This window comes from Neovison vison, chromosome 5 (assembly GCF_020171115.1).
Source record: "Neovison vison isolate M4711 chromosome 5, ASM_NN_V1, whole genome shotgun sequence".
Taxonomy (NCBI): Eukaryota; Metazoa; Chordata; class Mammalia; order Carnivora; family Mustelidae; genus Neogale; species Neogale vison.
The window spans coordinates 8,305,142-8,323,142 of NC_058095.1; the positions used below are offsets into that span (position 1 = coordinate 8,305,142).

General features: G+C 46.8%; 2 long non-coding RNA genes across 2 annotated transcripts in view; one reads left to right on the forward strand and one right to left on the reverse strand.

Moving 5' to 3' along the window:
- The window catches only part of LOC122906035, a 105,843-nt gene extending 91,747 nt beyond the window's left edge, over positions 1-14,096 (forward strand). Inside the window, exon 4 of the long non-coding RNA XR_006384510.1 lies at positions 13,206-14,096. This is a non-coding gene — a long non-coding RNA (uncharacterized LOC122906035). The remainder of the gene's footprint in view (positions 1-13,205) is intronic.
- Positions 1,746-5,322, reverse strand: LOC122906036. The gene is made up of 3 exons (XR_006384511.1): positions 5,113-5,322; positions 4,440-4,865; positions 1,746-2,086 (listed from the first exon to the last, which is right to left on the reverse strand). It is a non-coding gene; the product is annotated as an uncharacterized LOC122906036 (long non-coding RNA).
- Positions 14,097-18,001: the final 3,905 nt, after the last annotated feature.

Genomic DNA, 18,001 nt, shown 5'->3' on the forward strand with positions numbered 1-18,001 from the left:
ATAACATGAAAGCAACCACAGATAACAGATAACACATAAATGAATAAGCATGGCTATGGACCAATGAAAAACAGGCAGGAAAACAAAAAACACTAGTGGGGGAAAAAATCAAAGATTTTTTAAATAAATGGAGAGCTATACCATGTTCATGGATTAGAAGACTCAATATTGTCACAATGCCAATTCTTCCTAACTTGATCTGTGGATTCACCACCATTCCAGTCAAAATCTCAGCAAGCTACTTAGGAGATATTAATAACCTGATTCTAAAGTTTGTATGAAAAGGCAAGGACCTTAATAAGGCAACACTATCCTGAAGAAGAAGGGCATGGTTGGAGGATTCACACCACCAGATTTCAAGGGTTACTAAAGGGCTAGGCAGGGGCTGAGCCACTGGGTGGCTCAGTCGGTTAACAGCACCTGCCTTCAGCTCAGGTCATGATCTCATGCTCAGCGGGGAGTCTGCTTCTCCCTCTCCCTCTGTTCCTTCCCTGCTCCTGCTCTCTCTCTCTAAAATAAATAAATAAATCTTAAAAAAATAATAAGAAAACAACCCAATTAATGAGTAAAAGATATGAACAGAACATCACCAAAGAAGACATATAGATGGCAACTCAGCATGAAAAGATACTTAATATGTCATCAAAGCATTAAAAATTGAAACAATAAACTTTTTATTTGTATCTATTAAAAAAACTAAAATCCCAAAACTGACAATCGCAACTTATGGCAAGGATGCAGATCAAGAGGGATTCTCATTTGTTCCTGGTGGGATTGCAAAATGACACAGCCTCTTGGGAGGACACTTTGGCCCTTTCTGATAAAACTAACCACAGTTTTACCCTACAGTTCAGCTATCACACTTCCAGGTATTTACCCAACCAGTCTGAAAACTTACGTCCACACAGAAATCTGCATGTGCATAGCAGTTTTATTCAAATTGCCCCAAACTGGAAACAACCAAGATGGTCTTTACAGGTAAATGGATAAATAACCCACGGCATATTCATACAGTGGGATATTATTCAGCAATAAAAAGACATGAACTATCAAGCCATCAAAAGACATGGATAGATCAAATGTATACTGTTAAGTGAAAGAAGACAGTCTGAAAAAGTATAAGACTACAATGATATGACTTTGGAAAAGGCAGAACTATAGAGATGGTAAACAGATGAATGCTTCCCAGCAGTTCAGAAGGGATGGATCGTTGAAGAGATGGAACCCAGGGAATTTTTATAGGATGGAGAAATGATACTGCAGCAAGACATTAAACATTCATCAGAACCCATAGAACCTTACAGCACAGAAAGTAGACTTTAAACAAATATTTAAACATCATTTAAGCATTTAGGGGAATCCCCAGATGGAATGTAGAATCCAACAGATGAATCTTCAGTGTATTACAAGTGTAAGCACATAAATGAATGAAGTTGGGAACAAAGTACTGACCTAATTCACTTTGGAAATGAGTGGAGGTTGTAAGACTACAGGCATATGAGTTAGGAACTCTGAAGCCAGGCGCCTGGGTGGCTCAGTCGATTAAGCATCTGCCTTCAGCTCTGTTCATGATCCCAGGGTCCTGGGATAGAATTCGGCATCGCCCTCCCTGCTGAGCAGGAAGCCTGTTTCTCCCTCTTCATCTGCCCCTCCCCCTGCTCATGTACTCTTTCTCTCAAATAAATAAATAAATAAAATCTTTATTTAAAAAAGGAATTCTGAACCCATTATGCATGAATGCCAGGTTGGACAATTAAGTTGATGGAGGGGGACGGTGGGATCTGGTTTCTTATATTGGAGTGGGAGATTATAAATAAATAAGGACAGGAGGCGAGACGTATCCGTATGGTAATGCATTAGAGACATCCCTGTGAACTCATACTTAGCTTAACACAGATACAGATGATACCGAGAAATATTTATAGATACGTGTGTACGCACAGGTTAGTGTCCATCCTTATGTCTCCTTGTTCCATCAGCTGAGAGAACCTAAAAGTCATGACACCTCGGGAGCAATGAGCATTCTCTGTGCCCTTGATCGTCTCCAGTGAAAAAGAACCAGGGATCTTTGGAGAAGTGGCTGATTCTACAGGGACAGGAAATACACAAAATGACCCTGGAACATCCTGTAGCACCAGAATGTAAGACAATGTTCAAAAAATAAAGCAACAACAGCAGCAACAAAACAAACACCCCACAATGATGGGAGTCCATCACAATATTCTAGGAATCCCCTGAAAGCTGGTTGAGGAAGAAAATTAAGTGATATGATATTTATCCCGAAGTATAAAATAAATACTCATGAGTTCCTAATGACGTTACTGAGCAATTGAATGAATAAATGGAGAACAGGCAGATCTCCTGGGCAGAATTCCAAAAAACTAATGTAGCTATTGCCATCTTAGGTGGAGGCTGTGCCCAGGGACCCTCTTTCCGAGAGGACAGTGCCGACAAGGAGGGCGCGAAAGAGCAGCTTCTCAGTGGACAAACCCGGCAAACCTTCCCCCAGTCAAGTGACCCAGAGAACACCTACAGCAATTGTCTTGTGGGTCGCATGCACCCTGGAAATGAGCTGATGAGAACGTCAGCTCACACCTACGTGCTTCCTCTCCAAAACACATGATCCCAGGCTAATCATGAAAAAAAAGAAAAGGTCAGACAGATCCCCAGCGTGGGACATCTGGCAAAATGCTGGACAGTGTCCTTAAAACTGCCAAGGTTGCTGGGGCACCTGGATGGCTCAGTTGGTTTAGCGCCCGATTCTTGATCTTGGCTCAGGTCTTGATCTCAGGGTCTAGAGTCAGAGCCCTGCCTGGGGCTCCACCCTGGGACTGGAACCTACTTTAAAAACAAACAAACAGGGGCATCGGGGTGGCTCAGTGGGTTAAGCCTCTGCCTTCGGCTCAGGTCATGATCTCAGGGTCCTGGGATGGAGTCCGGCATTGGGCTCTCTGCTCAGCGGGGAGCCTGCTTCCCCCCCCCCTCTGCCTGCCTCTCTGTCTGCTTGTGATCTCTGTCTCTGTCAAATAAATAAATAAAATATTTAAAAAATAAAAACAAACAAAACTGTCAAGGTCACCAAAACGGGGAAATTTAATCCGAGAAATTATCCCAGCCAAGAGGAGACCAAGGAGACGTGATGACTACATTTAATGTGAGCTCCTAGACAGTGTCCTGAACCAGAAAAAAAGGACATTAGGGGAAACTGAGGAGAGGAGATTTGAAGTATGGCCATAAGTCAATAATAATTGATCGATACTTGTTCATTAATTATGACAAATACTACTGTGAGATGTTAATAATAGGGGAATAAATGGGTGTAGGATACACCCAGTTATTGAGGTATTTCTGAGCTAGGTTCTCAATAACTCTGAAGGTTGAAAATTATTTCCAATTAAAAGTTTCCTTAAAAAAAAAAAAAAGACATACAAGGGGCAGGCTGGGTAACATTCACAGGTTGTCATTTGCTGACTCCTGCCCTCGAAAAATGTCTTCAAACCTGGCAAGTCATTAGAATCACTAGAGGAACTTTTTAACAACTTTATTTTTTTAAATGGGTAATTTAGATATTTCAGAAATTAAGATAGACACCAAGTCTCCCTCCGACCCTTGTCCCTATGTCCGTATCTGTCACCCTCTGCTCCCCGCAGTCATTATTTTCATTGTTTTCTTGTGGATCCTTCCCATCTTCCTTTATGCAGGAACGAACAATAGGAAAGCATATTCTTGATTTTTTTTTCCCTTCCCATAGTAGCTACTCTGCCTGTTGCTTTTTTTTTTTCTTTATATATCCCTGAGATCTTCCAGGATCAGTGCAATCAGAGCTCCTTCTCATCCTTTTTGAATGGGTGCCTCTTATTCTAGGTTGAGGTTGGACTAGACTTTATTCAATGCACCTCTTCTCGATAAACATTTGGCTTGTCTCCAATCTTGGCTATTACAAATTACGCGGGTGTGAATGATCTTATAGGGATGGAGGTATAATAAGCTTGTGGAGGGATTGCTTGGATGCCTACATCCCATTTCAAACCAATTAAATCAGAAATTCTGGGGACAGGTCCTAGCCATCCTCATTTTTACAAAGTCCTTGGGTCATCCTAATGCGGACCCCAGAACGAGCAGCCTCGTGGCTGATCAAACACACCGTGTAAAGTAAGAGGGCCGTAGGAATACTTTCAGCAGATTTTCCAAGTGGGACAATGTTTCTCAAGCCTGGCTACACATCAGAGTCGCTGAAGAGCTATTTCAAAATACCCACGTACGAGGCTTACTCCAGGAAAAAGAAGTGAATCATAACCAATGGGGTAGGACCCTAGCACAACTTTGCAAAGCTTCCTCTGGGATTCTAATGCATGGTCCGGCTTAAAACCCTCCACGCTGGGGGAAATGCACCTTGTTAAGGGAAAGGAAAGAAGTTGTTTACACGGTCAGACCCCTACCTGCCCATGCTTCTTTGCTGAGCTGTTCCGTTCACCTTTTCGGTTCTCTTGGTTCCCCTCCCTGACCTCGTCTCAGAAAGCAGTTTGGGGGTAGATCTAGAACAGAGGATGCATGGCGCGTCATGGTGAGTGCTCCCGGTGGCAAGGGTGGGCTGGTGGACTTGTGCAGCCCACAGGTAGCAGGAACATGAAGGGGACGCCTGCTGCCGGAGAGCCCGCATCACTGCCCATCCGTGAGCGTCCAGATTAATATTTTGCCAGCCCTGATGAACTTCTGTTTCCTTCCGGCAGCCTCTCTTTCCCATCAGCAGAACTATGTGGTGAATGATGAGGACACGGGTGCATACACAGAACCTCTTTCCTCCTCTTGACTCCGTTTCAGTGAGTTGGCTTGAAATCCAAGATCTGACGTGCTTTGGTGCATTGCTTCCTCATTGTGTCATGGGGAGGGAGGTATTTTCGAAAGAGAAACCAAGAATTATCCCTTGATAATTGATTCTTGTTGAGTTCTTACTCATAGAACCCTTGCCCCAAATGCATGCTATTTTATCATCCCCATTTCATAGTGGGAAACTGAGGCCCGGGGAGGTTAAGAAATTTGTTCCAAGTCTAGGCAATTTCAAAGCTAATGGATCTCAAAACCAGGGGGACACAGCTCTCAAACCCAAGTTACCTGCTATACCATCTTCTTCCCGTAGGAGCTGAGAAATTTCCCCTCATTTCTGTGAGCTACCTAAAGCCTACGGTGTACCCTGACAGTTGCCGTCTTTGATGAAACCCAAAATGTTGTTGGCCTGCACCTTGGGGAGAAATAAAAGGAGGCTTTTACATTATCTGCCCTTAATTCCAGATGAACTTTCTACACGAGGCAACAAGGACTGCTTTCCATTTCCAATAAAATCATAGGGAATTTTCATGGCGCTGCACCCAAATGTTCTTTGTTAAAGTCCTCCTAAAATCCCGTAAATGGCACCTGCTACGACACTGTTACACTTACTTTTACAACTGCCAGGTGCATGGAAGTGTCACCCTGGTTCCCTCCTTTAATCCTACCTCCACTCTATTCAATAAGCAAACTGGGCTCCAAGACCTTAAATAACTTGTCCTCATCACATTGCTAGGAAGTGGTGTATGGCCAGGTTCAAATTCAAGTCTCGCTTGACACCCATGCCTATGCCCAGCCCGTCCCAGCATGTTTTCTAGCCAAATGTGCTTTCCAACCTTGGTGCATCTTTCCACCTTCCTCTTACTACCCCTAAAGACATTCAGACATTTTGAGCCCCTCTTTCTTCCCCTACTCACATGCCAGAAGGATTGATAGGCAGCAAAGCCCGGTTTTCCCCACCAGGGCCAGAAGAATTCCAGACATTAGAATCCAGACAAGGAGCCGGAGTGAGAACCCAAGGGTTAATATTGCTATAGTGGGAAAGTTATCTGCTTTGTTGTACAACACAGCTTCCCAGCACTACAGAAGGGGCTATTAGCATGCAAATGTACTTTGCCTCTTGCTTTTTAATGTTTTACTTCTCTTAATTGCTGAAACCGGTTGTAATTTCTGAGCACTGCTGGCTTCAGGGAAGTAGTTTCCTCTAAAGGGATCTATCATTGCACCTGGAAAGATTTTTGAATTCTAATTTTATTAACCATTTGGGGGAAGCATTTTCTCTTTTTACCCAAGGTGGGGGGGGGGGAGTTGTCCAGGTTGCAGTTAGAAACCTTGTTTCAACTTAGTTTGGTTTAATGCTTAGCTCTCCCTGAATTTCTTGGTTTCAAGTTTGACATTCCGAATTGGAGACCAAAAATCCCATCTGATAGTTGAAGAAGATTAAGAGGGAGCTTATGAAAGATTTCACGTATCAGATCCCTGGTAGTGAATTTGCAATGAGGAATTTTTATGGAATATTACCTGGATTGTTACCATGTAATCGATTCTCTCATTCAGAGGTATTCTAGAGGAGAACGTTACTTCTATGGCGCTCCGTGATGCCTAAACTCCTTCCCATGAGGTAGAAAGGACTGGGGAGCCTCTGTCGTGGTTAAGACACCTATTAGCCTGCGCAAGACATTCTCGACCAGTGGAAGGAATAACCGCCTCTCCCTCCCCATCCACACATGCATCCCAACGGAATTTTTCGGAGAGACTGAAACCAGGCGTGGGCTCCAGAAAGCAAGTCACTCTTGCTGGCCCTCCGTGGGTGCCATTGTTGGTCAAGCCATTTTGCGTCCCAGGAGTACCTTCCTAAGCAACTCTTGGAGACCATTAGCCTGACCTGGTGCTTCTTTCTGGTTGGAAAGTGGTCTTACGGAGCCTGAACCCTGGCAGAGGCCATCACTCCCTGCAGACCCAGGACCGCTGCATGCAGAGGTGGGTGCTGGAGAGAAGGCGGGAGCAGCGCAGGGACATCCTATGTCGGGAGGGAAGCCGCTGCCACTCTGCCCCACTCGGTGCTGAAGGTCGGTATTAAAATTCTACCTCTGCGGAGTGTGTGCGGCCACACGGACACCTTCTGGCTGTGTCTTAGACACACAGACATCTTCTGGCTGTGTCCTAAAGGGAAAGCTTCTTAGGGTCTTTCTCTGGCAGTTCTTCATTCACTGCTTTCTTGCTTATTTAGCTTGCGATTGGGTTCTGAGTTTCTGGGAATCCCAAGCACAATGAGAAATGCTGCAGAGCCATGGTCTCGTGCCTCGTTGAACCAAAGGGCCGTAGGGCTAGCCCGCAAGGGGTTCATTTTCTTGTCTTCCCATGCACACTTCTCCACATCCCCGTGAAGCCCTTCCTGCCCGGTGTGTTAATGAGTGCACAGAAAAGAAAACCGCGACAGAAAATAGATGGTGAGCTTACTCGTTGATTTATTGGTGGGCACATTTTTCAGGGCTGGGAGATGGTTACGTCTGAATGGGCCAAAGTGAAAGCAAAAAGAGCCTGGGCCAGAGCTGAGTTCTGGACGGGGAGCTCTGGGAGAAACCAAAAAGGAGACAGGAGGAGGGTGCTCCCAGGGCAAGGAGATTAGAGCCCCATAAGAGTCAAGTGACCTTAGTCCTCTGTATCAACAGCCGCCTTTTTGTGTGTCTTTTAGTGGTGGTTGGGAGTGGGGTAATGGGGGGAGGAGAAAGCTGCCCCCTTTCTTTGCACCCAGTTTGTACCAGGCACTGGTGGGAAGTTTTATCTCCATTTTGCATTCAAAAGACAGGGGTTCAGAGAGTCACTGGGTTGCTCCAGGCTCCAAGACACGGAGAAAGCGTGGCTCTCATCCGGGCTCCCCAATTCCCAAACTTCCCCCTCCACCGTGTGCCCCAGACACGCGTGGAATCTTCCATGTATCTTGGCTCAGAGAAAAAGTCCTGGCGGGGAGGGCTCCCTAGAAGGTGGACTTAGTCCCCAGTGGCCTCGCTCTGTCCCCAGCCACCCACCGGCGCTTCCCCTCCCCACCAATTTCACCTTGTTTCCTTTGGAGGAAACATGACTTTTCCCATTGATGGAACTCCAGGGCCAACAATACAGCAGCGGCAAGCACACTCCACCCTCTTCCCCAGACCAAGCTACTATCCCCCACCCCACCTGCCCTGACCTTCCTTTGCGGGGGAACTTTGTGCATGACAATGTCTGGTCCCTGCCTCCCGGAGCTGCGCTTTTGCTGTTAGCACCTAATGAAAATGTAACCGTATTTAACCCCCCACAGTCCCAGATTAGCAGGAGAGAGCCCAAGTGGGTTTAATTCCTTTGTATGATAAGCATTCCGCTCTCCATTTGGACGGTCCAGCCCCTTCTCCCTGGAGAGGACGCAGGGCTGTGTAGGGCTCAGCTCGGACCTCTCAGCTGTCCGGGCACAATGGGGAAAGTATCTTTTGTGGCATTAACGGCTTTGGGGAGGGGAGAGGGGAGGGTGCGGGCTGGTGGGGAGGGGGGCAGTTGAAGAGGAGGAGAACAATGTGTGAGAAGCTGAGGCTGTGGGTTTCCCACACGGACCAATATGTCCCCCCCACCCCCCTCTGGGAGAGACAGATCTGCAGCGACCAGCCCACAGCTGATCCCGCCTTGATTGGCTTTTTTTCCCATTGTGCTCTCAAGGGACGAAAATCCTTTTGTGGCGTGAAAGGAGAGGCGTTCCTGCCGTCCCCTCCCTCGAACTGATTGGCTATGTCGCAGGATGGCCAAATCCACCCGGATTAATGTGCGGCCGACCCGGCCCAGAGTGAGGACGTCTGAGTCCGCCCCTCCGGGCCAGCGTGTCTGCTGCCCTGGGAGCAGGGGAGGGGGACCCCGAGGGGCAGGCCACCACCTTCTTCATGTTTATTATTCTCCCCACCCCCCAGTCCTGGGGGGATGTTTATTCATGGGCCACATCTGCTGGCTGGCAGGCGACATGTCTCTTGTTAGAATTGCCCGGGAGTCCCCAAGGAGCCAGAAAGTGGGGCACATTCCTTAGGACGTGCCTTTTGGCTTAGCTCCCATCATTCTTGGGCTTCTGAACCCACCTGTCATCTTAGCCCTCCGCACCGCCCAGCGCCCGGCCTTTACCTGCCCCGAACTTCTCACCTGGAGATTCTGGGCTGCCTTGGCTGCCTCCTGGTCCCCGGGCTGGGCTGGAAGGACATCACCTTCCTTCTCTGCCCTTTGCCCCTTTGTTGCTTCTACCTGAATCACATGCCTCCCTGTGGTTTCTTCTATAAATCAATCCCAGGCCTTTAAGAACCAGCTCAGGTTTTTGTTGCTCTGACTCTCCTAATCTGGAGAACATATTTAAAAAAAAAAAATATATATATATATATATATTAAAATTTTTTCCTCTTTTCAACCTCTTCCATTGTGTGTACCCTTCTCTACCATAAGTGATTATAATTCCTCTCAGAGCCTACAGGGTCCCAAAGGACTGGCTTTGTCTCTGGGTTACCTTTGTCACCTTGCCTGCCCCCACCCAGTGCTGATTCATAATGTGCGTCCTCAGGAGGTGTTACTTGGCCCCTGCTGGAAGGGTGAAATGAGCGGGACCCCAGGTCTGGGACCTCTCTTTCAGACCTGTCAGGGGCACTGGGACTAGTCTATGGAGTATGCAATCGCCTTTGCTCCCTATTTGTGACATGACACAAGTTTGCTTCAACAGAGCTTTCCGGTTGTCTGTCCTGTACGTGGTTTTAGCGGTAGTGGGCGTTGGTGCTTGACATTTCCAAAGATGAGAGGGAAAGGGGAGATACAATAGGGAGGCCTCAACACCAAGAGGGTGGAGAGACTCATGCCTCGATCTGAGGGGACCCGACACTCCGTCGAGCCACTCCCAGCCCTGCCGGTCGGTAGGACCGAGCCAATGAGGACTCTTGTGTCGCCAGCTGGGAATGTCCTTGCTATTTCTTATGACGGTCAGTACTGCGTTTGGGAAATGGGACACCCTCCAACATACTTAGGAATATGGGCAAAGAAGGAAAAATAGAAAACAAACAAACAAACAAACAAAAAAACGAGGGAAATTGTAGCGTTTTCAGGGACAAGCCCTGTCAAGTCATTGCAGGTTTCAAGAGAAGGAGTAGTAGCAGACCGGCTTCAGTCAGAGTGACACAGTTTTAGTGCGTTATTGTCAAGGATTCCGATGAGGCAGTGGCTAGTTCTAGATGCGAGTGGGGAGTAGTCACTGAGACCCCGGCAAGGGCAGGGGGCGGCTTCGGTGGGGGGCGGCCGACTTAAGGATGGTTAAGTAGGACATCTTGCATGCACGCAGTTGAGGGACTAGAAGAAACCAGAGACGTGGACTGCAACTGGCCCAGGGACGATTTTACCTCTAAGCGCTGCTTCGATATTGCCGAACTCTAGTGGTCATTTACACATTCGCCTGAGCTGATCTCATCTAATCGCCATTCTTTGCGATCTTAGCTGCCATCACCTGCCCTGGGTAATGGAACTGGGTTACCAGGAACAGATGTGGGAAGGGTGGAAAAAAGGCTAAGAAAACCCTAAGATCCTCCAAGAAGGGATCCCAGGAGGGAGAAAAAAAAAATGCAGAAAGGGAGGGGGACAGCTTGGGAGCAAACGCTACCAAAAAAAAAAAAAAAACAAAAAACAAACAAAAAAAAAACATTGCCAGAGAGCTTTCCTGACCTGGTAAAATGACTTTTCCCCTGCTCTGTTCCCGGAACCCTGCCTGTAACAGTGATGGCTGCAGATTGCTCTCTTAAAGGTTAAATAAGGAGACCTCAGAACTAAAAGCACTGTTCAAAAGGAAAGAACAAAACACAACAAAAAAAGCCATGTGAGTTCTTAGTTCCAATTAAGACGGACAAAATATTATTTGGAAGACAATCCATTAGCAAAGTGGGATCAGGGCCTTAGACTGGGCCCTGGAGCTGAAGTCAGTCAGGGGCCACGGAGAAAGCAACTAGGCCTCTGAGCGGGTCTGGTCTTCCTCTGCGAATGCAGAACCCCAGGGCTTCCACGGGCCACGCAGCCCACTGTGTTTGCCAAGGAGGACTGGCAGCAGTGACCCAGGGGGTGTCAGATAAAATGCAAGTCAGTGTCCCCGGCCAAGACCTGCCTCTTCAGAATCTGGAAGGGAGAGGGTCCTGGGAATCTGCATGTCAACAAGTACCAGGTGATCCTCACGCACACGTTTGAGAACTTTCGGGTTGGGTAGAGCTCAGTCCAAACCATCCACCTGCTGTACCCATCGCCTTCCTGAGAAGATGCTGAACTGCAAGGAAACTGGCCAGTGAGCTCGGAGTTAAGCAGCCGTAGGGGTGACGAACCCTTGAAATAGAAAAAAAATAGAAAAAAAAAATCCTACTTTCAAGTCAGTTAATGAACTCAAAGGAACTGTTTTTTAACAGAAAAACATTCGTGTTCAAACATGGAGATTCATCTTCCAAGGCATAGATAGCTTTGTAAAAGTGATGGCGTAATGGACATTTTGAGAAATGTTTCTTTTTAATGATAAAATATTTGTTTCTGGAACGGAAGTCCCTGGCTGCTGTCGAAGTGTTCAGTGCCTCTCTCTAGGTAGGCTTATGCAGACTTCCATGCTTCTGTTATCTGCTTACCTGCATCCGTCTGTAAATAAGGCACTTAATCATAGCTTTCTAAGAACTTTTTCAGAGAGGGAATTTTGCAAAAATCAGGCATTACTCTGGATGTTTATGCTTCCGTTTCAAACTGAGTTGAATTGGGCTTAGAATGGTTGGGGAGGAGATAGTCTAGGGGATATGTTAGGAAAAAATCTCAGATGGGTTTTGATTTATCAAAAGGAGGCATTGAAATTGGTATTATTTCTCAATTTAACTAGCTAGCCATTTATACTTAAAAATAGATTTTTAAAATAAGAAGAAACAGGCATGCCTGGTGCCTCAGTCAGTTAAGCATCTGACTCTGGATCTCAGCGCAGGTCTTGATCTTGGAGTCTTGAGTTCAAGCCCCATGTATTTAAAAAATAAGTAAATAAAATAAGAGGAAACAACCTTAGTTCTGTTCCTAGTTTTGGTTTTTTTTTAAGATTTTATTTATTTATTTGACAGACAGAGATCACAAGTAGGCAGAGAAGCAGGTGGGTGGTAGGGGGCGGGGGGAGCAGGCTCCCTGCTGAGCAGAGAGCTGGATGTGGGGCTGGATCCCAGGACTCTGGGATCATGACCTGAGCCAAAGGCAGAGGCTTTACCCCACTGAGCCACCCAGGCTCCCCTCTGTTCCTAGTTTTAAGAACATCTGCATACCTGTAGTAAAGGTCCAGTTGGAGCTGACTTAGTGATGTCATAATGAGTTACTTCTCAGTAAGGCGCATGGTCAGGAACAACCACCCACGACCGAATTTATAACCCAAAGTCAGAAACCCCAGTTTTCAAAAGCAAGCATTATAATGAAGCAGTTTCCTAGAACCTTCTTTGTCTCAATGGTTCAGAAGGATTGTAGGGGACACAAGTACCATAAACGTTTTTGTAAAATCTGTTTATTTTCCTAGGTATTATTTTATGTTTGCCACAGTTAAACACACGGTTCTTTGCTTTTCTATTGAAATATCAAAATATACCTATGGAAAAGTGCTCAAATTACAAAGGGGAGCAGCTTGGTGAATTTCATGAAAGGAACACACCTTCGTAACCAGCACTCAGATTAAGACATAGAACTTCAGAAACCCCTTCATGCTTCCTTCCCGGGACTCCTCACCCCCCTTCCCGTGGAGGCAGCCCCCGTCTTGACTTTTAACACTATCAATTTGTATTGCTTATTTGAGAAACTGATATAAATGAAATCACACAATACATGTGGTTTCCTGTCAGGCTTCTTGTCATCCAGCCTGACTGCTGGATAAAGTCAGAGACTGTTTATTCTCATTGTGGTAAAATAGTCCATTGTGTGAAAATACCACAATTTATTTTTCCATTCTCCTGTGGATGGACATTTGGCCAGGTTCCAGCTTGGGCGATTGTAACTAGAACATGCTTAGCGCGTAAGGAGTCGAAAGCAGGTCAACAAAGCTTGCAAGATGAGTCCGTTTTTTAATTGATAAAATCTTATCTGATTTTTTAAATATGATGCTTTAAAATAAGGGGGGGTGGGGCACCTGGGTGGCTCAATGGGTTAAGCCTCTGCCTTCCGCTCCGGTCTTGATCTCAGGGTCCTAGGATAGAGCCCCACATCGGGCTCTCTGCTCAGCGGGGAGTCTGCTTCCCCCTCTCTCTCTGCCTGCCTCTCTGCCTCCTTGTGATCTCTGTCTGTCAAATAAATAAATAAAATCTTTAAAAAAAAAAAAAGTACTCCCAAGTTGTAAACGTGTCATTGTGTTACAGGTTGCACCGTGGGAAACAAACAGAAATTGTCCCTCATCTCCAGAGGCCATAATCTGAAACAGGCAAAATGGTAGCAGGAGAAAAGATGCAGACGACACGGAAGTACCGAGCCTGCCCAGGATGACGACGTAACTTAGCGCAATGCTCACAACTGGCATGGGTCAAGTTTTATGTAGAGCTAGTAACATACTTTTTGTAGGACCGTTGCCTCTCGAGGATTTTATTTGCCCTTGGCCGGGTTTGCCCAGGGAGCCCGGGGCTGCTGGGCTCCACGAGAAGCGCTTGCTGGGCTGTCCCTCCCTCCCGTTCCCACCTCTCAGGAGCCGGCGCTCTCTCATTTCTGCTTTGCTGACAGATGTGCTTCACGAGCCCCTCCGCAAAGTTGCGTTCCTGAGCGTACTTGTCGTTTCGGCTGTGCCTTGACGCTGTGCCCTTGAGCATGGTTGGCCCCGTGCTGACCCTGCCTAGACTCCACTCTCTCACCTCTTTACTCAAGTCTACCCTCTACCTCGATCCGCTTCTTGCTCTCTGTGTCCTGCTCCCCAAGCCCCCAGGGGTGCCACCTGCCTGGTCCAGCGCCTCTTGTGTTCTCTTGGTGAACTGGACGGGTTGCCCGTGAGTCAGGGGATGCAATCAACTATTATCTGGGTGGTGGGTCCAGATGACTTTCCTGCGTACCAGGCGGGGTGGAATTGGCGAAGAGATCCCTGCCAACCTGGGCCTTCTGGGAACCCGGGAATGATGGCGCCGTCCATTTCTGGTCCTTTGGGGACGCTCTGCTCACTGGCTAGAGAGACCTTCGTTGTCATTCACCATGATGGTCATCGGTAATTTTGATACGGAAGCTCCACGATTCACTTACCAATTTTACGTGTGTATCTCAACATGCCATTTCCTTTCAGGCCAGAAACAAAAGGCACTGCTCAAGCCCACGCAAGGGGTAGGAAGTGCACATGGGGGGCAGTAAGTCTGGATGTCTGGAGGAGTCTCCACTGAGCCCTGATGAGACTGGCCGGGGAGATGATTTCAGGCCCCCGTGCCCCCCGGGGCGCCCAGCTCTAAAATAATGACACTGTGCAAAGAGCAGCAAACACGTTCCTGACTCTAACCGAACTGTGTGCGTCTGTTTTTTATGGAGAAGATACTCTGTGATTTAGAAACATTGGTTCTTAACACTGTTTTTAAGTGTATGTATGCATTCACGTGTATATGAACATATATGATATACACATGTACATAATTAAACAGGGTAGAAAAGACACAGATACACGTATGCATACACAGATACATATACATACATGTGTACATATAATTTTATTTAATTAATTTATTTTTTAAAGATTTTATTTATTCATTTCAGAGAGAGAGAGAGCACGGGCGGAGAGAGAGGGAGAAGCAGACTCCTCACTGAGTAGGGAGCCCAATACAGGACTTGATCCCAGGACCAAGATCCTGACCTGAGCCAAAGGCCGAAGCTTAACCGACTGAGCTACCCGGGCACCCCCTATCTGTGTTTTCTTCAACTTCTTTTATCAATGTGTTATAATATTCAGTGTGTAGATCTTCCATCTGCTGGGTTAAATCATAGAAATTATTTTTGTTATATTAATATATATTTTAGAAATGCTTATCAATATATCAACATACAAATTAATAATAGATAAGTATATCGATATAAAATACGTCACTATAATTTTTATAGTAATATTTAATGCTCATTATATTAATATGTAATTTTGTACAAACGCAAAATGCCAGCATGATTTACCAGCATAATTTGCCATCTTTCTTACTCTTGGGAGGAGGGGGACCTCTGTAGTGCTCAAACGTCAGGATTCTGGGAGATGGACCCGTTAGCCGCCATGACATTACAGCAGGAACAAGGCATTCCTCCCTACTTTGTTGTTGTTGTTTTTTAAATATTTTATTTATCTATCTGACAGACAGAGATCACAAGTAGGCAGAGAGGCAGGCAGAGAGAGAGGAAGGGAAGCAGGCTTCCCGCTGAGCAGAGAGCCCGACGTGGGGCTCGGATCCCAAGATCATGACCTGAGCCGAAGGCAGAGGCTTTAACCCACTGAGCCACCCAGGTGCCCCTGGTTTTTTTTTTTTTTTTTTTTTTTTTTAAGATTTTATTCATCTACCTGACAGAGACCACAAGTAGGCAGAGAGGCCGGGGGGTGGGGAAAAGCAGGCTCCCTGCTGAGCAGAGAGCCCGATGCGGGGCTCCATCCTAGGATCCTGAGATCATGACCTGAGCCGAAGGCAGAGGCTTAAACCGCTGAGCCACCCAGGCGCCCCTCCTCTCTACTTTGTATCCTCAGCGTCTGTCCCAGGGCTTGGAGCAAACCAGAGTTCCAAAAACGTTTGCTAAGTCAACTTTCTTATTTAATTAGCTTTCAAATACAAATAACGGTGGGGTGGGTTTATATTTTAAATTGTCACCCATCATCCGTGCCTCGCCATCGATGCATAAACGAAGTGTTTGGAGAGCAGGCTTCCTGTCAGAAAGAGGGAGATGACGTGAAGTCTCGGGCTTCTGGGGAACGGGGAGCGAGAACGAGTACCGACCGGGAAGACAGTCACGACAAGGACAAGTGCTGTGGCTTCACAGTTTGTACCTGGACTGCCCCAGCCCCCAGGGCCTCTCCCAGGGACTAAGCCCGTACCCCCCAGGTAATCCTTTCCTGGGTCTTTGTCCATTTCCCATTTCCCCTGAATTAATAGATATTTCCTTCTTTCCCTTATTGGCTTTAATGGCATAATTAAGACACACTTTTCAGCCACGCGTTCTTATCTGTGACACAGTGGTTATCCTGTGCCACAGGTCTTATCCCCCTGCACCCCGGTGTGGGTCCGCTGGCTTTCCTTCAACCTGTTCCTTGGTTCCCTCCACAGTATGACTGTTTATTGAGTCTTTCCTTGTGCCAGGCTCCGTACATGTGTCCGATTTCATCTTATTCACATGAGAGCTTTGTGAAAAGAGCAGGTACTTGTTTTTTGTTTTTCAAGATTTTATTTATTATTTTGGAGAGAGAGAGCACACAGGAGTGGGGTGGGGAGGAGAGGGCAGAGGGAGAGCAGACTCCCTGCTGAGCATAGAGCCCCATGTGGGGCTGGATCCCAGGACCTGAGATCATGACCTGAACAGGAGGCAGATGCTTCCCTGTTGAGCCACCCAGGTGCCCAAGCCTACGTACTTGTTTTCTGAATGTTACAGGTGAGGAAATTGAGCTTCCAATCCTGTAAGTGGCCGAGCTTGAATTCAGATTCTCTGTTGTCTGATGGTGAAGTCCTGGCTCTTCCAACAACACGGCACACTGTCTTGTCCTATGACTGCTTGAACTCCACGACCTCCACTACTAACACCATGAAGTGGCGTCTTCAACAATCCAGTCTTACTCAGATCTGCCACCCATTCTTCTCTCCAGGCTTGACACATCGTCCATCCTCAGCATCTGGCCAGGCGTGCCGCCCCTCTGCTCTCCCAGTCACTGAGGCGTGTCCGTAATTGTCAACGTGTCTGTTTGGCATCCACCAACATCAGTCTGAGTTTCTCTAGTTTCAAGAGCTGAGCTGATCTTTTATTTATCTTATTAAAGATTTCACTTATCTATTTGACAGAGAAAGAGGCAACGGGAGAGGGAACACAAGCAGGGGGAGTGGGAGAGGGAGAAGCAGGCTTCCTGCTGAGCAAGGAGCCCTTGGTGGGGCTCGATTCCAGGACCCTGGGATCATGACCTGAGCTGAAGGCAGACGCTTAATGACTGAGCCACCCAGGCACCCCTGAGCTGATCTTTTAAAATGAAATCCAGGAAAAGGGATTTGATAATACTTCAATATCGTTGGGCAACAGTGAATTGGGGGTATGGAGAATCTTGAGTTGGGATGTTGATCCCAACTCATTCATTGATCATTCATTCGTTGATCATTCATTCGTTCAACCCACCAGACATATCAAGCATTACTGAATTGGGACATCTGAACCAAGCTGAAGATACCAGCATCTTCAGAAAGCAGGGCTTCCCCTCCTGGGTCGTGGTCCACAGGTCCCAGCTTGACAAACCTGCGTAGGGACGCCACACCCTGAACAACTTGGAAGGACTCTAGAGGACTCTGGAGGGCGCCTGGGTGGCTCAGTCAGTTAAGTGTCTGCTGTCAGCTCAGGTCATGATCCCAGGGTGTTGTGATCAAGCTCCACATCGGACTCCCTGCCTAGTGGGGGAATGTGATTCTCTTTCTGCCGCTCCCCCCAACTTATGCGTGCGCGCTCTCTCTCTCTAATAAATGAAACTTTTTTTTTTTTTTAAAAGAAAGGACTCTGAAGAAAAGCGTGAATGTTGCCGACTGGGTCTTGCAATCACTGTCTTGATCATTAGTGTTAGATTAACCTGCATTTAACGTATCCTCTCTCTCATTTACCTGCCTCTGCCCTTTCTCAGATCCATAAACAGTGGTGACGAGATTACAGGCATTTCTGCTAACATCAGATCCATACTCCCGATTAGGAAAGAAACAAAACCGTTTGACTAATGTCCAGAGGATGCAAGGTTCACCTCCTTCCCCAACGCCGACCATGAATCCATTGTATCATTATGTTACAAGATCAGAATTTGTTTCTTTTCCTACTTTCTTTTTATTTCCTTTCTTTTTCTTTTTTTTGGGGGGGGGAGGTAGGGGTAGGGTAAGGGCTCCTTTTAGGTAACATTTCTTGTCAATCAGTCCTGCCAGGGTTCAAGAAGATGTTAAGGGAGCAAAGAAAGTGGAACCATTTCTGGGAGGTTGTTCCCCAGGAG